General features: G+C 41.2%; 1 protein-coding gene and 1 long non-coding RNA gene across 2 annotated transcripts in view; both read right to left on the minus strand.

The window, feature by feature from the left end:
• The window catches only part of PIK3AP1 (phosphoinositide-3-kinase adaptor protein 1), a 115,190-nt gene that overhangs the window by 81,882 nt on the left and 10,106 nt on the right, over nucleotides 1-23,202 (minus strand). The window lies entirely within an intron of this gene.
• Nucleotides 1,329-14,283, minus strand: LOC133070291 (uncharacterized). Its single transcript, XR_009696123.1, has 4 exons — nucleotides 13,303-14,283; nucleotides 12,585-12,711; nucleotides 11,078-11,170; nucleotides 1,329-5,246 (listed from the first exon to the last, which is right to left on the minus strand). It is a non-coding gene; the product is annotated as an uncharacterized LOC133070291 (long non-coding RNA).

Raw genomic sequence — 23,202 nt, forward strand, 5'->3', positions numbered from 1 at the left:
AGTGGTAAAGAATCTGCCTGGGCAGGAGGCGAGGATTCAGTCCCTGGTCTGGGAAGTTCCCTTGGAGAAGGAAATGACAACCCACTCCAGTATTCTTCCTGGGACAGTCCCACGGACAGAGGAGCCTGGCGGGCTATAGCCCATGGGGTCACAAAGAGTCAGACACGACTTAGCGACTGAGTTTGAGCTTTTTTTGAGTTTTTTGTCCATAGCATAGATTAGCCATGCCTGTCTTCACTACTCTGGTCTGTAATTACTCAGGTGGGCAACAACGACTTGGTATTCTGCCCAGGGACTTGAAGACCCCTGTCTCTATAGACATGATGAATAGAAAGCAATTGCTAGGCTTTCTCACTGTAGCCCTCTTTAAAAAACATACCCACAAATATGAATAATAAATAAGTATATTTATTACACTTAAATAATAAGTATACTTATTATTGTGTGTACCATTAGAGCAACTACACATAAATACTGAAGAATTAAGTAGGTAGCAATAAACAGTAAGAGTAAACAAATACCTATTTGTATAATAATTAGCTCAGTTACTTACTGATCCTTAACTGTTCCTTCTTAGATTAAATCCATTAATTTAAGAGGCAAAAGCCTACTCTCAAGGTAGATTTATAGCTCTAGGGCCTGAAGCTATCTGGTAACATGATGTTATTAACCCCTCTGGCCAGGCATTTGCTTGTTTTTCCTTCCTATTGATTTGAGCAAGCACTCAAAAGATGGGAGTAGAGACTAGAAGGTCTGCAGAGGACATTCAGCCCAGCTCCTACATCCAGTGCTTGAATTCCTTTCCCACAACCAAATGCCTGTTTCAAACTAATGAAACTGGCACATGGGGCTTCATCTTTGCAAGAGCTGCCTCTTCTCCGAGGAAGCACTCTTGTCTTCAATTTCCTCAAGGAAGAGCTTGTCAAGGGAAAAAAAGCACCATTTTTCATTCCCTGCTCTAATCTGTACTGCCTTGGTCACCACTACGTGGTTAGTATGTGCTGACCTGATACCTGGGTGGGGAGAGAGCTGTGTGACCCCATTCTTCTTTTTTCCCTTTTGCCTCATTAATAAATGCTTTTTAGTCACTTCACCAACTGACACCAAGTCTTGCCTCTGGTCTCTAATCAAAACCTTAGCAGGATTTTACATAAACTGAAATTTACATTCAACCATCACCATAGCAACCATCACAGAGAATTAAATACAACTTTTCCCACTCTGATATCATCTACTTTTTTTAAGAGCTGTTTTTCTTTTCAGTTGCAAATCCAAGCTATTCAGAAGATAACCATTAAAAATCTATTTTGAAAACTGCATTTAAAATGATTGTAACAAGGTTCTAAAAACAGGCATTTGAAGTGGATTTTAGACACTTAGCACCATACACTTTCTCCCTCAACTGGCAGCTGTACATTGCTGAAGTCTCAAGGGTTTGCCTCTGCACTAAGAACTGTTAAAATCAAAACAAGGCTTCACTTATAATTGTGACAACCATCTCATGAAAAGTGCCCCAAGATGATGACCCTGAGCTAAGGCAGAAAATTCTGCTAATTTCAAAATGGATTTGCATCATGTTGAAAAAAAAAATTTTTTTTAAATAAAACAAGATTTTAGTTTGAATATTCAATGTGCAGTTGGCAAATCTGAAATTTTCAGGATTCACCTGTTGACTGAAGAGGAGATATTCAATTGTGGGTGTGGCTCACAGCCATGTGGAAATATGCAAAGGTAATGGAGAGTAAATTAGAAATAAAAAAGGATAAAATATCCCCACCCAAGAGATCTACTTTATTCTTAGTTTAGAGTACAATGCCACAAGAGCCCTGAGTATTTGCAGCTGTTGGAAATATATTTCAGATTTAGACAAAGGTAAGAAAAGATACCTTTCTAAATTTTACTGAGACAAAAAAAGTCTACTTATGACACTAACCTCAATAACAAATTAATATACATCCATCTCATCACTTCCTCTCATTCTCTTGCTACTTAAAGTCTCAGAAATTGGCAATTCAGATGTACTGAAAAATTGAGACAACAAAATTGTCACTTTTCATAAGCCAAATAATTTGATCTTGCTTATTTCCTGAAAACCAAACTATAATGTGATACTCCAATTGTTCATTTATTCATTCATCAAATATTTATCTAGCACTAGATACTACCATATGCTGAGAACTACATCTCACAAAGATGAGTGAGACTTCATCCAAGACCTTGAGAGTTTTACTTTTATAATTCCATCAGATGGCAGATGTTTTACACCAAAATATCAGTGAAATCTTAACACCTTTTCTCTCAATGAATTCTCTCAAGGTTCTGTCTGTACACAGGAGGTGATGCCCATCCCTTGGCTGTACCTATGATCTCAGTATGGACACCAGAGACTAGACCAATGGCTCAGTTTTACTACTAAGACCTAGCAGAGCTCACCAGAGGACATTCATTTTGAAGTTTCTGAAAATGTCCTGACTTGTTCCCAGTGCAACTCTGCTCCTCAGGAGATATGGATGAATTCTACCCTAAATGATAAATGATAAAGAAGCCTCCCCCAAACACTTCTAACAGTCATGTGCTGTGGGAATCAAGGCAGCTCTTGAAGGTATTTGGTCATCCTTTTCCACTTAAGTGCTGACATAGCTAGTTAGGCAACATGAGCAGAGGTAGGGGTATTTACAGATAATGGCCAAAATATCTCACATGCCCAGAAGTGAGAAATCTTAGATATTAAGAGAGTGTTATCTCACTTAATAAATGGGGAGAATGCAAGACCAGGAATGGGATGCTGGTTTCACATCAAGTGCCAATTCCAGTGGATGGGGTTGGATGTCCAGACCCCTGAGTGAGACCAATGCTGAAGCCAATCAGCATTGGCTGAGAAAAGATGGCTTGATTTATGAAGTCTGACCTGGGAGCAGGCAGGCAGTATTGTACAATATATGCTGCTCTACAAGACCATGATGGGGGGAGCCTGGGTCATGCTGGAGGAGGGGTGAGGAGATACGTGCCACTGAGTTACCTAGGACAGTGTAGCTGCTGCTGCTGCTGCTGCTAAGTCACTTCAGTCGTGTCCTACTCTGTGCGACCCCATAGACGGCAGCCCACCAGGCTCCACCGTCCCTAGGATTCTCCAGGCAAGAACACTGGAGTGGGCTGCCATTTCCTTCTCCAATGCATGAAAGGGAAAAGTGAAAGTAAATTCGCTCAGTCGTATCTGACTCTTCGAGACCCCATGGACTGCAGCCTACCAGACTTCTCCATCCATGGGATTTTCCAGGCAAGAGTACTGGATTGGGTTGCCATTGCCTTCTCCGAGGACAGTGTAGAGGAATAATCAAAAGAAGATCCCCAATGCACTCAAAGACCAGTGAACTGGTGTCAACAATCTCAAGAAAAAAGGTTGAGGCACAATCAGCAGAATTTAAGACAGAATGGGTACCTTCCAACTGACCAGAAAAGATGGGTCAACTGAACACATTCCATATTAGAAAAAAATGGACCAAGAAGGGTAAGAAATGTAAAACATAAATATAATCTCAGAATTCAGAGGTCAGAACATTTGAGATGACACCCTTTGATGGATATGCCAGTTGTCAATTAACAAGACAGGGTGAGGATAAAGTTCAATTCCTTTTCTAACAGTTGAAGAGCCTACCCAATACATACAATGCAACCAACAGAGGAGTTCTTGGCTTTTCGTTTGTTTTCACTTTTTTAAAGATGAGGAGGAAGATTTCAATCTTCCCCAACACAGCCTCCTAGTAATAAAACAGATGTGTGGCTTTTGTGGTCAAAAGAAGCAAAGAATGTCATTTTGAGTATCTTAAGACTATAGATTAACTGCTTTTGAAAAATATAAATAGATAGATCCACAAAAGCCACAAATTTTAACTTGAGTTATTTATATCTTGATTTTTTTCAGAGTTTCTTATGACTGGTGTTAAATCTAAAATAATCCCAGCATGGTTTTTGGGTGGTCATTCAGTGGTCATCAAACTCAAGATGCACAAGCCTATCACTGGTGTGAATTAAGCAGAGAGAGCACCTCAAGTTTCCCCTTTCTGTTACAGTCCGTGCAGCTGGGAGAAGCAGAGGAAGCCTGGCTGTGGTTTGGCAAGAAGAGATGCTGACCAGCGTCACCTGCTACAGTCCTGGGGGCCACTTCCAAAGCTATATCAACAGCAAATTATCGCCACACGCCTGGCAATAGGAACGACTGTATCTCTTCCTCCGTGTTGCCAAGGGAACTGTCATACCCAACATGCTTTCTGGGGATGAAAAGTTTATTGAACATTTATTATGTGCCAGGCACTGAGCCAGATACTGGGACCACTCAGCTGGATTCATTTTGTTTTGCAGCTGTCTTTCTTAGCTCATGGACAGCTGTTCTCTAATAGATCTTATTTCAATCCTAAAGGATCTCATAGTCTTTGGACCATAAAGATCGAAACATAATACAATAGTTACTCCAGAAGAAAGAGGAAGGTCAATAACAGGAGGATGCCTAATGTGACAAGAATGAGTCCCCAAAACTGGCTTTCTAAATCTCCATGTCTAAGTTTGGACATCTTAGAATCTTCAAGGAATCATTCAGGACATGTTACAAAAAGTTAACACATATGGAATTCATTTCTTCCCAGTAACAAAGTTAACATAAAGCTTCCAAATTTATTGGGGGTTTTTTGGCTGTGAACCGCATGACTTGCCGAATCTTAGTTCCCTGACCAGGGATTGAACCCAGGGCCATGGCAGTGAAAGCACTGAGTCCTAACCACCAAACCACCAGGGAACTCCCCCAAATTTGTTCTTTATTGAGCTGCAGTCCTGTACGAATAAAGAGAAATTGGGAAAGTTTGTATACATCTCTGATCTTTTTAGGCTGATTTCAGAAGGACCAACAAGCCGCAAGAGAATATAAAACAAGATAGAGAATTGTGCTTGGGGTATAGGGAAGGGTCTCTGAGCAGCTGGGGTCTGTAGGCCCCACCAATGTACATATTAACCCCAAGAGCTCCATGTTTACCTGTTTTAAACACTGGGTATACACAGGTTTTGTTCAGAGAACAAAAAGTTTCTGCTGCTAACAACAACAAATCTAATACCGCAACAAAATTACAGAAGTCAGCAGGGGACAGATGGTCCAGAGCTTTGAACTCTTCATATTAAGAAGTCTAGACTGTATCCTGTAGTCAGTGGTTCCCCATCTGTATTTAGGTAAGTCTTCTGGCAGTTTAGTGGAGGATGGGCTGGAGAGGTATGAAATGGAAACATGAAGACCAATTAAAACACAGTTGTCCATGAGGTCAGATAAAAAGCAAGCTGCAAAACAAAATGTATACAATAATCTACTTTGTAAAAAAAAGAAAGTCTATGTTATATATGTATATATATAACATATATATATATGAAGAAAGTATATATGTTATAAATTCACAAGAAAGGATCAAGTAATTGAAAGAGAATAAAGAATAATATGTATACAATGATTCTATTTATAGAGAAAAAACTCTGTGTGGATTTTATAAATTTATAAGGATGATCTGGAAAGGCACACCAAACTGTTTATGGTCGTTACCTCTAAGAGAATGAGGATTTGGGAAAGCAGACAAATATTTTCACTTTTTCCTATACAGATTTCTGATGGTTAAAAAAAATTTTTTTATAACAAGCATGTATTACCTTTATAATTTTTGAGATTTCTAACACTTTAAAAAATTAAAAATCACCATAAAATAAAAGAAACAAGTTTCTGTGACAAGAAGTGATCAGGGCTTAAAACCAAACCAGTCGTCATGAAGATAGAAAGAGGGGAACAAACTCATCAGACAAATGCTGATTAAAGAGCAGATATGAACCTGGGGGAAGGAGGAGTCTGTGGGGGAGTGGAGGGGCGTGTGTTTCCATCATCTGCTCTTGTGAGGTGGGCATTTTCACCACATTTTACAGATAAAATGCGAGTCTCGGAAATGGACTCTTGGAGAATCTTGCCCCCGACACCAGAAGATACCAAAGCCAGGATTAGAACCCTGGCCCTCCTGACTCCAGGTCTTAGACTTAACTGCCTTGGCCAACTGATTTCTTCCTCTCCAGGGTCCTCTTAATAGCCTCTTCTGTGCTCAAGTTCTGATCCCAGGCAGCAGTAGGAAACAGGGAGCTAGTTCTGACAACACAGGTCGGAAAAGGGGAGAACGGTAAGGCCGAAACCTATTCCCATCCCCCACGCCAGGAAGCAAGTCCTAGACGCTGAAACTGTTCTTTAACAGAGAAATGCCCACATACGAGCTTCGTTTCATGAGGATTCTTGAGAGCACAGCCTGTGTTTCCTACAGAATCTGTAATGCATCCAGAGCATCTAATAGAGCACCAAGTCCTCACTGCATTCGCTGAGTGGGTGTTTAATAAATACATATTAATGGAAGGGCAGCAAGATCACCTGAAGCAAATATGAAACTGCATTTGATTCCTTATTTAGATCATGAGTATTCTGAAAGCATTTTTTTTCTGAACAATTCAGGATGTAGGCAGTCAACGCACATTTGTAATGGATAATGACTGTGACCCTACTGAAAGAGTAATTTAATCACTCTGTCAAAGCGGCTTCAGTTGCAAAGTAACTATAATATCTGTCCTCCAAGACTTCAACCAAGCGGCCAATCAACTCAGTAGCATTTACTAAAATCTGTGTTCCCACACTGTGCTAGGCACAGTGGAGAATCCCATGGATTTAAACTCTTACCTGGGGAACCCAATCGAAATTCAGGAAACGACTAGATAAGTGAGTATTACCTGTGGATGTCTTCCAAATGAGAGGAGTCCAGAGAGAGGAGAAACCATGAATATCAGAGTCTAAAGAAGATGGACACGGCTGCTCAGTTGCTCAGTCATATCCGTCTCTACGATCCCATGGACTGTAGCCCACCAAGCTCCTCTATCCATGAGACTTTCCAGGCAAGAATACTGGAGTGGGTTGCCATGCCCTCCTCCAGGGGATCTGCCCGACTCAGGGATAGAACCCAGTCTCCTGCATTGCAGGTGGATTCTTTACTGACTGAGCCACCAGGGAAGCCAGTAAAGTACAGGATAGAGAGAAAAACCAGGGCTTTCCTTAGCCTCTTAGAAGCATAATGGCATTTCACAGTATCCATCAAAGCACCCGTAGCTTTCAGGTTAATTCACCCTCTGTATGGTATGGCTGCTTGGTCACAACTATTTAATGCCCTCACCACCCTTGGTTTCCCTCATAGCTCAGATGGTAAAGAATCTGCCAGCAATGTGGGAGGCCTGGGTTTAATCCCTGGGTCGGGAAGATCCCTGGAGAAGAGAATGGCAACCCAATCCAGTATTCTTGCCTGGAGAATTCCATGGACAGAGGAGTCTGGCGGGCTACTGTCTATGGGGTTGCAAAGAGTCGGACACGATTGAGTGACTAACACTACTAACCCTCAGTTATGTACAGATTTAGGAACAAACAACCCCACCCCACCCCAACACACCATGGTGTTTCCCTTGTTTATTCAATAGGCTATACTAGGTCTCTGCTCCTTCGAGCCAACCATCACTCCCCACCCACCGGAGATGAGGCCTTGCACAAACACACCGCCTGAGCTCTCCAGGGTATGTACCACTGATAGTAAAGGGGGGCTGATAAGAATCAAAGGGCAAGAATAAGATGTCAGAGGAACTTAGCATTTGATGCTATCTCAAGAAAATACTCACACGGGCCTTTGGAAATTGACTGTAATATTTCATCAGAAAATCTGCATGTAACCTAGGTTTCATTTCTCATTTAAGTAGGATCTGTTTACATTGAGCTCTACACCCAACCTCTCCCATGAAGGATACAAGAGCCTTCTGCTCAGTCTCTGGCCTCCAGCCATGCCCACACAGCCACCAGACTGAACTTACTGAAAATCAATCCAGATCAAGTCAGATTCGACTTTTAGCTCTTCAAGGTCTCCCCCTGGCCTTCAGAAGAAAGTCTAAGCTGTTTAGAGAATTATGGGGCTTTTCAGGATCTGGTCTACCCTCCAGCTTTCCTTAGAAAGCTCTAGACCAGTGGTTCTCAAACTTTACTGCCCATCGGAATCATACTGAGTACTTGGATGTATTGGAAATACATATGTATTCCCAAATTGAAATACATACTTCCAATCCATTCCACACAAACATTCTGATTCCTTGGTTAACAGGTAGGGCTCAGGAACATAAACATTTACCAAAAATGCAGGGTTCAAATACATGAGGAATGTGAATATTTACAAAAATATGAGTTTCAAAAATATTTGGTTCTCCATCAAACCCCAAAATACACGGTTCTCACACGGGTATTTTCAGGATCACACTTTGAGGACACCTGATAGAGACACTGTAAAAATGGAACTAAAAACAAGTAGTTTTTGAGACGTCACTGAATGTAGTGGTTAAGTCTAGGGGCATTGGAGCAAAAACAAAGTTTTCATGTGCCATTGGAAAAGTTAACTTTATGTTTCTGTGCCTCAGCTATGAAATGGAGATGATAAGAGTATCTACATGATAGGTGAAGATTCAGTGAGGTAATCATTATAAAATGGTCAGCACAGCATCTCACACTATAAACACAATACAACTGGAGGAAGCTGTAGGAAAAAAGTAAAAAGCAACACCACCCAGGTTTTTACTTGAAAGTGTCTCTGGGTTGAAAGGGATTTGAGGGACTCCTTCTTCAACATCAATGGCAGATGTTTGGATAAACATCTTTATCTGGGGGTTTGAGGTGACCATATGCTCAGCATGGATCCACAAGGTAGCATGACTGCTCTAAGACGCAGTCTTTAGCCCGAAGGCTTCTGACAACAGGACTTCTGTCCACCACCTTCTGAGGAAGTCTGCTCCATTGCTTAGCCACTTCAGGTGTTGACATTCTTCCTTAAATCTAGTAGAATTCTGCTTTTCGGTTACCACTGCCCATGAATTCTCACCTGCCTTTTGAAGCATCATCAAACAACACCATTCATATTTCCACACACCAGTCCTTCAAATGTTTGAAGGTAATTTTCTTGTCTTCCCTTGATATTTTCTTCTTAGGAAGACAATCAAGTATAGTGAATGAAACTCTAAGTTCAGAGTTAGAGGCCTGGGCTTTTGTCTCCACCCAGCTGAGCATCCCTGGGCAAGTCCTTTGACAAAAGTGAGCCTGCCTTTTACTCTAGCCCCAAATTCTATAATTCTATGATTAAACACCCTCAGTTAGTTCCTTTGTTTCCTTAGGCACAAGCATGTTTCCAGATCCCTCATTGAGACAACTGTTTTTTCAATAAAAAACAAAAAACAAACTTCTCATTTTGTATTGGAGTATAGTCAATTAGTGGCTTCCCTGGTAGCTCAGCGGTAAAGAATCTGCCTGCCAATGCGGAAGACGCAGGTTCGATCCCTGGGTTGGGAAGAAAACCTGGAGAAGGGCATGGCAACCCAGTCCAGTATTTTGCCTGGGAAATCCCGTAGACAGAGAAGCCTAGAGGGTTACAGTCCATGGGGTCACAAAGAGTCAGACACAGCTTAGCAACTAAACAACAACAGCCAATTAACAATGTTGTGATAGTCAGGCAGACAGCAAAAAGACTCAGCCATACATATACATGTATCCATTCTCCCCGAAACTCCACTTCCATCCAGGCTATGTGGCAATTGTCTTTTGCATCAATTGATAAGGACAGAATATCGGATCCTCTTTGGGATCTGGTTTGAGTGGAAGCTGCCAAGTTTTTTAGAAATCCCACTCCCTGGGCTATCAAATGGGCCATTCACAGTCCTCCAATCTCCTTGGCGTAGAGTTAGGCACCTGACCCAAGTTCAACTAGTTAGAGCCTACCCTGGGATTTTTAAATTGTGGACCTGAGAGAATAAGTGTCAGTTCCTCTCTGGAGCTGGAATTGGGAGGACTGAGGAGTGGCAGTTCCTAGAAGCTTTAATTCTCCTTCTTGGAGATGCCTCATCAGAGAATGATTCTAGTTTGCAGAGAGACACAGGAAGAGAGGTGAAGAAGTAACTCTGGAGTTCAAGTCCTTAGTTCCATGTTATCTCTGAGGACTAACACTCTTATCCTTCCCATAGCTTAATTAATTCCTCTTGGGCCCAGGTCAGGGCTCTTTCCTTATAAGCAAGAAAGTCCAGAATAATACACTAAGCTTTCTAAGTAGGCCCCCAAAAGAGACAGCTTTGGCTTATAGGTCTCCTCATCCCCCTAACCTAACTTTCCACCCCCTCACCTTCTGCCAACAGTTACTCCAGATGGGTAGCTACAGTTCTGGGTGTAACACAAGAAGGGCCATCATTTCTTCCAGTTTGGCTGTTGTTCAGAAGGGAAGCTCAAGACTGCATCTTAGAGCAGGTGTGCCACCTTGCTGATTCATACCGAGCATGTGGTCACCTCAAGTCCCCACTTCTTCATGTAAACCATGGAAGCCAGGATTTTTCCTCCACCATGCTTTTTCCTCCACATGCTCCACCAGTTTTGTTTGGGGGTGGGGGGTGGGGGATGAGGTTTGAGACCTAATTGCAAATAAACACCTAGCCTTGTAAAATGTTGTATGTTGGATTGGAGCCAGGTTCCTGCCTGCCAAGATTGTTTTGACTCAAGGTTCCATCATCAGTGGCAAAGCTTCCCAACTGGTCACTCCCAGTTGGGGGCAACAGTGCTCTGTTGACCATGCTTAGCTTGCCTTCAACTAAAACCACCAGACCTTACAAGCACAACTCTTACATATATATTCCTTCATCCTGCTCTTGTACAACTGCTTAATTATTTTCTTGAATGCTGAATAGGATTTTATATGGATTCTTATTCATTTTCAACTTATCTTTAGCCTGTCCTTCCAACCAACTCACATTAAGGTAAACAAGAATGTAAAAGTTCTAAATTGTGGGAACATAGTAATAAATACCTCTCAACATCACTGCTGTCTATAAACTTAAAGAAATGATCAAAATGCTCATTTTAAAATTAAGTAAAACTATGTAAAATTTTAGACAGTCCTAATCACTACTTGGAGAATATGAATGCCCTGCCTGAAAGCCATGGTTAATTTGGGCAATACATTACCATTAGATAAGCAGGTGTATAATATTTGCCATATCAACAGCCATGCCTTTTCTTCTCTTTTCCAAGATGGATGCTCAGGAAACTCATTCTTTCCTTAATGGATGACAGTAAGGAATTATCAAAAGGGCCCTTAGAAAACCACAGATCCCCTTTATTATTCATAGGGAGCTCACTGACTTCTGCTTCATAATGCTGTACCCTCTTGGCATTAAGTAATTAAAAGAACAACTGGTTGTTTAGTCGCCTTCTCCCTCCAGGACACATAAACTCCTGAAGAGCAGGACTTGAGTATGACTTTTCCATCAGGTCTTCCCAGTACCTTGCAGAGTACCACCCCCATGGCAGGCACTCCATTAGCTCAATAAACATTTGTTGACTAGAAACAGAAATTAGCATGCTCATCTCTGCCATTAACTGAGTAACACTGGGCAATTCTCCTACCTCTCTGAGTCCTACTTTGTTCCTTTTAAACTAGAGAGGCTGAGCCAGATGATCCCAAAGTTGCCTTTTCTCATGTTAATATTTTGTATTTCCATCTGGTTGACTGTACAGTTCCCTGTCCCTCTTTTGCCATTAGAGACTCTAAAGCTAGACTGTTTCCAGAGCATGGGCAAGTTTTGATCAAATGAACACCCTGTACCATGGAAGAGATTGGAGTGAAACAATGTCAAAGGATTTCTATAGTCTATAGGACTCTGAATTCAACATGAAAATAAACATTTAGGCTGCCCAATTACTGTACGATTATTTCAACATTACATTTTGCCCAAAAACTTCTCCTATAAAAATGCTTTATAATTAGAGCTGGATACCTTCTCTAGCAACAAACCAAGACTTTAAGAGATGATATTCAGACAGTTTTAGAAAATGAAAAGGGGGGCTCTGCTTTAGAAAAAGTAACAGGCTGACTCTGTAAGCAGATGGGTCAGAGAGTCCCTGGAAAGAAAACTGGGAATGACTTTCTTGACTCTAGAGAAGCCCTTTCGGCCTAAGTCATTTTGTGGTCTCAGCCTGGCCACCATGCTTGCCCTTGAAGCCTCTATGATCTTTTTGTTTTCCCTTTTCTTTTTTGGCTGTGCCATGTGGCTTATAGGATCTTAGTTTCCCAACCGGAGACTGAACTCCAGGCCCCAGCAATGAAAGCAGGACCACTGGACTGCCAGGTAATTTCCAGTAATCTATGATCCTAAGGAAACAAAGAGAAGGCAGTCAAACAATAGTGCAGTGATAAACCAACGTCCCAGTTCCTCCTCAGGGGCTATACATAATAGTATATCTTTGAGTTCTACGGAACTAAGGCCCCAACCCAGGTGGAGTATGGAATGATGAAACTGATCCTCCTGAATTCAATCAACTAAAGCTTGGACTCTGTCCACATTTGCCCCAAGTCTATGCTGAAGTCTCCTCTGCTCCAGCCCTTTCATGAATATGCATGTATTCTAAGTTTCCCCAGTTTTGCTGTTCAGGGAGACGCTGCTTCCGGAAAGATCCCCAGAGTTCTCCTTACTTGCTACAAGTAATAATAAATCATTCTCTTGATCTTTGGCTAGGTTGTGTCTTTCGGCTCAACACCAACCAAGAATCCAGTTTTCTTTTCAGGTTACAACTCCACTTGTGATGCTAAATGCCATATCCTGCAACAAAAAATGTTTCCCCACATTTTACACACTCAAAAAAAAAAAAAAATCAACAGCTAACACTGATATTCTATCTGCTAGTTTTGATGAATGTCAATTCCACTGCAAGCTTTAACTTTAGCTACAGCCTCAAACGTTAGCCGACATATATAAAAGGAAACTTGTTTTAGTCCAGTTAAAAAGTAGAGCATTTTCATTTCATCATCAGCTTCCTCTCTATTTCCTGTGTTATCAGATGTTAGAGAGCAAGCCAGCAATCTGTTTATGAAACTGGCAACTTGGCAGACAAAATGTGCACGTTCAACCAGCATTCTTTTAAATGAAAGGCTAGTATGGGTCTAATCTTGAAAGAGTGATAAGGAAGATACGCAAATGCAGAAGTTACAAACCCAGGGGGAAAAAAATATCAAGGAATTCCCAAAACCACTAAGCCGGTCCTAGAGGTCTCATCTGAACACTTCAGATTTCTTCACTTCAATGCTCTCCTTCAAAAGGACGCACTCAGTTTAAGTTCTGCTGCTAATGATCCATGCACACCCTCATGGAGTTAACAATTCAAGTTACTAGCTGCCCTCTATAATGGCATACCTGGTTCTTTTCTGGGAGAGGTTGTCATATCTGGTACATGTTTAAGTATGGACACAGCAAAAAAAAGATGCACTCAGTAGACGCTGTCTCGCTCTGAATCAGTTTGACGAGTTTCTGTTTAGACACATCCTGACTATGTGACCACAAGACAAATCTGCTCCATGGAAACAGCTGATGATCCACATGTCACCAGCAGCCCGGCTCCGTAAGAAGGGTGCTCACAGGAAGGATATCTTTTTCTCCAACTAGGACCTTCAAAATGGGCTCAAGAATAAGGAAAATTGGAACAAGCCATGGATGCACCCACAGAGCCACTCATCCATCCACTATCATTTACTGAGCACAAAACATTTGTCAGTGGAGACAAGTATTTTCTTTAAAAACATAAATACAGTGAAAGTAAAACAGTCTCCAAATGCTTTTTTCCCTAGAGAAAAGGCAACTTTATCAATTATTAACTTTGTTCATTTTTCTGTGTCTTAGAAAATCAACTGACCACTGTTCACATCTAAATTTTACCAAACTGGCTAAATTGGCAAGTTTTCTGCCCAGAGGTCTATATGACAAGCCTGCCATGATTTCAATAATTTCTCCAATTAGCAGATAAAGAGTCTTTTACAGCATGAATCATCCTGTTTCCTCAGCCATCTCAGACACACTCTCAGTCATGTGAATGGCAATGGAAACTAAATTGAAAAACTGTGAAAACATCCTGCAAAAATAGGGAAGTTAACAAAGCCATTCTGTCATGCATATTTGCCCCCATTTCCCTTGCCCCCATTATCCTCCTGTGAGCCACAACCAAGTATCTACACATCCACAATAAACAGTATATATAAAATGTGAAATACACTCATTCTTTCATTCCCACACAGATAATGGCATACTGCTGTGTTCTTCTAAGACTGAATTTAGGCTAATGTCCATAAACAGGAAGCTATTTTTATGTCATTTAAAGTTTTATTTAAATTCTGTTGGAAAGGATAACTTGTTAGCTGAAATAATATACAATACCTTGATGGGATTTCGAAAAATATTAGATTGAGAACAATGAAATGTAAGATATTTAAAATTACATGTGGTTGGAACCATGGAATTTCACGACTTTAAAGGTATGAGATGTCAATCTGTGCACCTCCCGGCATTTTAATGAGGACAAGAATAGGTCCAGGGTGGCCAGGTGACTTGCCCAAGGTGGCACAGCCAGTTGGTGTCAAAGTCTGTGAAATATACACCCACATTCTCTTATTTCTTGTCACAAAGACTGAAGAAACCTAAGGAGACCTCAATCTAAATTCCACAAGAGTCAAATTCCATTTGAGAAGAGTAAAACTACGACTCAGTGATAAGTGGCTGTTCCCTCTTTTCAAGCAGAGCCCACACGGAGTGACTGATGGGACAGTCATTACAGCAATAACACAAACCAGTGTCACTTCCCCTTACCCAGAAGATCAATCTAACGAAGCTGAGAAAAAGGCCAAGGAGTTTGCACAAAGGAATTTAACCTGAAACTCAACCTACTCGGAGTAGGTGGGTGTTAGTCCAACTCCTTCCTCTAGATTCATAAAATCCCTATGACCCCCATAAGTTTTCTCTTTTAAAATCTCAAAGAGTAAAACTTAGCATCATAGAAAAATTAAAACACTGGAGAAATGTCTAAAATAAAAAGTTCAAAATGTCCTCCATCTGCCAAAAGGCAACCACTATCAACAATTCCTTGTGTATCCTTGCAGCGAAAAAGCTCATAAACTAGTATAAAATACATAGATACATATACAGTGGCATAAATATATATAAATGCTGCTCTATACATACTTATAAAATTTAGATAGATGAGTAGGTAGATAGGTAGGTAAACAGATAGACAGAAGCACCCTGGTTAGTTTCTGCCTTCACATAGGTTGCCAGGAGTCCAGTCTCATTAGTATATATGATAAACTGGTCATTCCAAGGACAGAAATGCTGTTGTTAATCAAATTTAATTTTGTCTTAACCAATGCTATACTTGCAGAGCCTGGGAACATACCTAAATAGCTGACAAAATATAGAAAGAGAAAAGAAAGGGGAGGAATAAGGAAGAAAAGCCAGAAAAAGGAGATGAGAGAGGAAAGAAAACAATGAATAGACCTTCCCTACAGACTAGCACAGGACAAATGCTCATTCAATACTTGCTGAATGACTGATAGAATAAATTAACTAAAAAAACCAGGACAAACATTTCTAAAAACATATATGACATTTCATGTATTAAAATATTACCAGATATGGCCCCCAGTTCTCTAAGAAGCATCACTCTTGATCTACACTGTCCAATATGATAGCTACTGGCCACATGTGGCTATTGAACAGTTAAAATGTGTGTTCTATGTGTAAAACACACACCAGATTTCAAAGATTTAGTATGAGGAAAAGGATAGAAAACATTTCATTAATAATTTTACATTGGTTATGGGTTGAAATTTTAGATATATTGGGCTAGGTAAACCACATTATTAAAATTTACTCACTTGTTTCTTTTTATTCTAGTATTTTATTTTTTTACAATGGCTACCAGAAAACTTGAAATTTCACATGTAGCTTGTGTTATACATTTTTTGAATAGTGCTGGTCTAGAACACAGAGACTATTATAGCAATGACTATATCTGGCTTCCCTGCTCTGTTCCAGCACCTAGCACAGGGCCTTGAGAAGGGAAGGCTCACTGTAATGTCTGGATAAGAAAATAGTTAGGCCTTGGACTACAGGCATGAGGGCTTGACCTGATCCTGCTCTAATGGAATAACAGCTGTGTGAACCTGCCAGGCCTTGTTTTCCTCATCTTTAAAATGGTGATGATAATAATGTCTGCCTTATAAGAAAATGCAATGCAGGAGACCCAGGTTCGATCCCTGGGATGGGAATGGAGAAGAGAATGGCTACCTAGTCCAGTATTCTTGCCTGGAGAATCCCATGGACAGAGGAGCCTGACAGGCTACAGTCCACGCGGTCGAAAAGAGTTGGACACGACTGAGCAAATAACACTACAAGAAAATAGCAGGGACCAAATGAGATAATGTTTACAAAAGGGCTTTGAAGGGGTAAAGCAAATGTCAGATCACTCCTCCATTCTAGTATTTTCCTCTAGCAATAATCGCAGGAGAAGTGAGTAGCAGAACTCACTACAGAACTACAGAAACAACAGGGTAAGAAACCAACCGATAAAATTCCTACATCTGATATTTCCATTCCGGCCTGCGTTAGACAATGTATACAAAAACAGGTGCAAACTTGAGATTCTCACACCAGTGGAAACTTCAGCATTCATCACTCCCTTTTCACTGCACCTCACCAACCACAGTTGACAAGGTGACTGGCAGATATTTTCCTTGAGGGACCACAGAAAGTCTCACTGGGAGAAGAAGGCTGTCTCTGGGTGGCTTTCGAAGCAGCAGGGTGGCCGATTCCACAACACCACCTGGGCCCACAGCTCTGTGGGAAATTCATACAGATCCATGGGCACAAAAATCTATCATGGGCATTAGTCGTCATTGATTGTTTTTAGGTGTAGCTAGGAGGAAGCATCTCGTTCTGTGAGGTGGTCAGGGTACCTGGCAAGGGAAATCCAAAGACCCTGGGACATGTTGCAGCTTTTTAGTGACACTGGGACAGACTTTACCACCCCAGCTGGGCATCTTCTCTCCAAATCAAAGATTATTTCAAAAGGGAAGACTGTGCGAAGGAAACATATTTCTGCAAGGGTCATTTAAGGAGGAACCTTAAGTGTGGACTAAACCACAGCAGAGAGAGAGCAGACCCACCAACCCAAGGCCACAAGGCGGGAGGACAGCAGAACAAAAATTGGCTATTTTAAGAGGCCCCAGACCAGATTCTCCCCTCAGTCTCTGCAAGGCAGCACAGAAGCCCCAGAAGCCATCACGGACTTACCATCAGCGAGGCTGCTACACCAGGGAGAGCAAGGAGGCTGCAGCCACTTCCCCTCTGCTGGGAGGGTCTGTCTCTCTTCCCCTCTCTAAAAGCTGCTGCCTGTGACGTGGAAGTGAGCTGTGACCTGGCCAGGCTCTAAGCCCCTGGGAACACTGCCCCGTGACCTGCCCTGTGACAGCCCACAAGGCCTGAGCTGCTGCCAGCTCCTCCAACCAGAAAACCAATGGACAGGGCTGCAGGCACGGAGCAGAGCCTCCAGAGCATGGCTGCAGATCACAACCCACTGCAGAGTCTTTTTGAAATTCATTTTGTCTGAACCAACCTCTGAGATTCTTGTTCAGTCGGTCTAGAGTAAGGCGGGGACACCAGCATGTTAAACAAAGTAGGGGGCAATGCCAATATCCAGTCTGACTTGGGATCCTGTGGTCTAGAGAACTCAGGGAAGCCTCCTTGTCCTTAATCCTTTCTCTTTCCCAGGCTTTCTTCCCGCTTCTTGTCTCCATGAGGAAGAGGAGGACTTGGGGGAGAGGCTTAGAAGTAAGCAAGACAAAGCAGAGCATGAGTCTGAAGGCCCTGTGTTTCCATGTGAGCTGCTCCCAGTCCTCATGCAAGTTACTGAACCTTGCTGAACCTCGGTTTTTTCATCTGTGAACTGGTGGTAAAACCATCTACCCACTCAGGGCTGTGGGGGGGAATAAATACCCATGAAGTGACCAGTGTATTACACACAGCAACTGTCACAGCATCACCTTAGTGTTAGCTCTTTCCATGAGGAGAAGGAGCGGTTCAGGGCAATTCTCCATATGAGTATCTTTGCAAGAGAAACTGCAAACATAAATCACTGACTTAGGCATAAAGGGAAAGAAAAATAAGTACATAAACTGCAACAACAAAAAACCACAGTAAGGGGCCATGAATTCAGGTCACACGGGGAAAGTGGGGAGATGCACATAGCAGGTGAGCACCATCTCTAGGAACTCTACGGAGACTGGCTAGGAGGAAATCCACAGAGATTGGCAAAGATTTAGGCATAAAGCTATGTGGAGATTTATTGCAACATTATTATTTTTTAATTGGAAATAGCCTACAGGTGTATTTTTCACTTTCTTTTTTTCAACATTATGATAAACATTCATTACAGTTGACCTCTGAACAACATGGGTTTAACTGCACTGACAAGTTATGCACAGATTTCATTTTCAATAAAAATGAACAACTACATGATCCCCTGTTGGTTCAATCCATAAATTCAGAACCACAGATACCAAGGGCCTGTGTGGGACTTGAGCATGCATGGATTTTGGTGTCCTACATGGGTCCTGGCAACAATCCCCCACCAATACCAAAGGATGACTCAAAGATTTTTGCCTACATGGGTGGGGGCAGGGGAGTCGGTGCCCCTAACCCACAAGTTGTTCCAGGGTCAACTGTATTTTATTTCAGAAAAGAAAGTGTTTCTTTTTAAATCTGGGAGAAGACTTTGGAATCCATCTGATTAGCTAAAAGTATTTGTATCTCAATTGTGTTCCTTTTAAACTCCAGTTTAACAATCAGATTAGAATACTAACATCAACAAAGGAAGGCCAGATGTGGACATATCCCTCTAAATTTTCCCCATGTGAAAAAGGCAAAATTCATTATGATTCTGAGCATGAGACGCAAAAAGAGCATGAGAAAAGATAGGGGAGGTAAAGAGAAAATACATATAAGAAAGCAGACAAGATCTCCAATGTAATACTGAATAATACTGGAAGAATTGGTTCAGTGGTTCCATTTCCCTTCAACACACACACACACACACACACAAATATGAACACACTAAATTATGAGAACTTTTGAAATAAAACTCCGTGTTTCCCATCAAGACCTCTCCCACACAGACTAACAGAATCTATTTTTACATTCCAATGAGATTTGCAGTAAAGAATAGAGCGCTTGAAAAAAAAAAAAAGTGTGCTTATAAAAAGAGGAAATAATTTCTGCACTGTACCTGGGTTTTTCTCACTTCCTTATTTTAAAATAATCACCTAACAAATCCAAACAATTCAGAACAATAGTACAGTTTTCTATGCCTTGGGTATATAACACTGCAAACATTTTGGAACTAAACTAAACTGGTTAAAAGGTTTTGGGTAATTTGCCATCTATTTAGAAAACTCACAATGATATCTTACAGTGCTGGGGTACTGGAAGAAATCTTCCAAATCATCTGGTCCAACCCCATCATTTTACAGATGAAGGCCTTGGGAAATAAATTGGCTGTTACAACACACGGAAGACTCTATAATTAAAACGTCTGCTCAGTTTTAAGGTGACTGACAAATTTGGAGAGAGGGGGTAGGAAATAAAACCTCCCAAACATTTTTAGTGGCGTAGTAATTATAATCAACACGCCTGTTAAATGAAGAAGCAGGAAGGATTATGATGGAAGCATACCCCTACTCTGATGTCAGGACCACTTACGCCTGGAAAGCTAAGAGGTTGAAAGCTGTCAGAGCTAACATTGAATCTGTGAGTCAAGGACCAGGAAGAGAACTCAAGAGCCCTATCCTGAAGTCTACTGGGCTAAGCACCAAATACTGGTCTTATTTTATACGTAAACACTGGTCCAGGAGATAACCTTATGAGATAGTGCCTTCATTTCCAGAAAAGTAGAGATCTGAGAAAATGATCCAGGCATAACAGAAGTACAAGACAACTGACTTGACAAAGGAAGGGCGACTTAGACCTTAGCTCAGTTTTCAGCAGACCCCTAACCAGCAGCATAAACATCACCTGATTGCTTGTTAGAAATGCAGAGTCTTGGGTCCCATCCAGACTCCTGGAGTAAGAATCTGCATATTGACAAGAATCCCAGGTCCTCCCGCCCTCATTAAAGTTTGAGAAGTACTTATTTAGATAACACAGCAGCAAGTGAAAGTATAACTAACTACCTGTAACCTCATTCAGGGCTTCCCTGGTGGCTCAGGGGTAAAGAACCTGCCTGCTAATGCAGAAGATGCGGGTTCAATACCTGGGTTGGGAAGATCCCCTGGAGGAGGGCATGGAAACCCATTCCAGTATTCTTGCCTGGGAAATCCCATGGACAGAAGAACCTAGTGGGTTACAGAAAATGGGGTGACAAAAGAGTTAGACACGAACAACCACCACCACAACCAATCCAAGTTTCTGGAATAATTACCTCTATTACCTGTTCTATTCTCTAAAGCTTTTGATCTTTAAGCCTTATTTTAAATTTTAAGTGGTCTAAAATTTAGCCTAAATTTTAAATGGTCTCAATGAATATCTTACTAAATAATAATATTTGTTGACAAAAATTCAACTAATTATCAAGTTAAGAAGACAAAAAGAATTTTATTTGAGTCATACTGAGGGTTATAACCTAGCAAGTAGATTCTCAGAAAGCTCTCCTACCTGCTAGAAGTCAAAGGCACGGTCAAAAACATTTTTGAGACAAAGGATTGTACATCAAAATGACATACTGATGTTTTACATAAAGTTCATTAAGGATAGATGGTCCAGGCAGGCACAGACAAAGCGAGCAACAAGTCATCATGACCCTGTACAAAGTTGGGAAAGAAAACTATTATTTGAAGTTACATTGTTAGTGTCAGAAGAAAGAAAAAATTGATCTTTACAGTCAAGCAGGCACTCCCATTCCTGAGAAGCTCAGGCTAACATGGGCCAGTGTGCAATGTGGATGCACACTGCACATGGGGGAGGGGAAGAGAGGTCCAAATACACACAGAGAGTTTGATGTTTAATTTTTTTTCTTGCCCTGCCTTAAAATAAAAAATTTATTTCATCACATTTTCTCACAAAATACCTTAAAATTAAAAATATATATATGTATATAAATATTCTGGGAGTTTTACTGTTTTCAAGGGTTACATAGATTATGAATTGAAATATTTTTCCTGTTATTTTCTGTTGGGGTTATAGTAGGAATATGACCAATATTTCTTCAGTTGGGAATTAGAAACCCCAGGGAGATCTGGTGAAGGGGGAAGACTGGATTCAGTATAGACATGTTTCCCTAGTAAAAAAAAAAAAAAACCCAGAAACTTCAAGTAAGAGAATTTTATGATCAAAAAATTGTGAAGGTCACATGGTCCCACCATGGTTCCAAAGCTGAATTCCTTTTACACCATACATGCAGTCTCTGCTTGCACACTCCTGGTGATGTGGAACGCACCACCCCAAAAGGCCACCCATCCCATCTTTGCACGCTTCAGTTGTTAGAAAGATGCCTGAAATGTGTCTCCCTGTAGCTTTCGAGTGCTCTACAATCAGTAACCCCACAATTATTGTCTCCACCATTAGTGCATCCCCATTATCAAATTTCCATTATGTTTCCCACTGGAATTGTTTTAACAGAGAAAGTCAAAGAAACAAGTTGCATGTATTTATTTCTCAAAGGACTGGGGCAGCTTGTACTAGTGGGGTGTATGAAAATTTTATTTTTGACTTTTATTTTGAAGTACCTTAGGAAAACCTCACGTGTACAAGAGGGATATTAAAATAAATTATCACAAGTTATAGAGACTATAACTAAGGACATACTCATACCAGAAACATAGTATAGGGATAATATGATCCTTAAACACTGTTTTAGCTCTAAGCTTCCTGGGAGTCAAAGCAGGTACGAAATAGGACAAGATGGTGGTGCTTCAAAAGTATTTCAGACTCTCTGGCCTAAGGGACTCATTGATTTCAGCCCTGGAAAGTGTCTTAGATCAAGTGTAAGCCCGCCTCTTGAAGAGAAGGAAGTGTTAGTAGTAGATGCTCAGTCGTGTCTGACTCTTTGTGACTCCATGGACTGTAGCCTGCCAGGCTCCTCTGTCTATGAAATTCTCCAGGCAAGAATACTGGAGTGGATAGCTAATTCCCTTCTCCAGGGGATCTTCCTAACCCAGGGATCAAACCCAGGTCTCCTGAATTGCAGACAGATTCTTTACTGTCTCAGCCACCAGGGAAGCCCCCAAAAAGAGGAAACTGAAACCCAAAGAGGCTGCATAAATTGCCCAATATCGGGCATCCACTTAGCATCAGAGCCAGGCAATAGAGTGTCGTTACTCATTTTTGCTACAACGTTAAACTTTGAGTCTTCCGTTTGTTAAGAAAGCTTGTCCAGCACAAAAATCAGAGATATAGCCCCCCATTACTGGGCCAACTGAGGGAGATGGCTATGGACATTCCCAAAGCAAACCTAAGCCATTCTAGCCTCCCCACACAGAGACCTCAAATCCCCAAATTCACAAGTCTAATATCAGATATGAAAGTGACATTGGCGGCAGAAGCCATCCTCCCTCATACTGTTTCCTATAATTCCATTCGTCCCTACATATCCATTGATTCTGAACCACGTAGATTTTCCACTAAGCAGCTGGTTTTAATCTCCCATTTAAAAAATCTCTTTCTGATGAAAGGTTATTTGATTTCAGGACAGAAATACCACTGTGAAACATTTCATTCCTTCTGAAACACTTGAAGCTAAGGGCTCATAGCACACTGAGCCAGAGTCACTAGTGAAAAGTAAAATATTATAAGCGAAAAATTTGTCTAGGCACCTGAACATCAGACACAGCCAAACAATAGTCAGAGGATCCCTTTTACCATCTATTTTTAAAAACAATACCACTGTAGTATTTGAAAGAACAGTCTGTCAGTGCACACGCCATGAGGCCAGTATAGTGACGACACAGCCACGGTGTGCAGAATGATGGACAGGTGGGTCACAGCAGCCTGCCCACCAGATCATAAGCTCACGCTAAGCAGTGACAGAAGCTCTGCAACAATCAGTTGCATCTCACTTCTCTGTAAATTTCAGCAGACCCCTCAAACAAATGAAGTACAATCGTGCAAGTATGAATTATGCATTTTTTCCCCTATCCTTGTGTCCTTCTGAAGTAAAGATAAGCAAACTCTGGAAAAATCCAGGTCCCAGGAGTTTCAAGTGAGACTTCTTCTATACTC

This window comes from Dama dama, chromosome 15 (assembly GCF_033118175.1).
Source record: "Dama dama isolate Ldn47 chromosome 15, ASM3311817v1, whole genome shotgun sequence".
Classification (NCBI taxonomy): domain Eukaryota; kingdom Metazoa; phylum Chordata; class Mammalia; order Artiodactyla; family Cervidae; genus Dama; species Dama dama.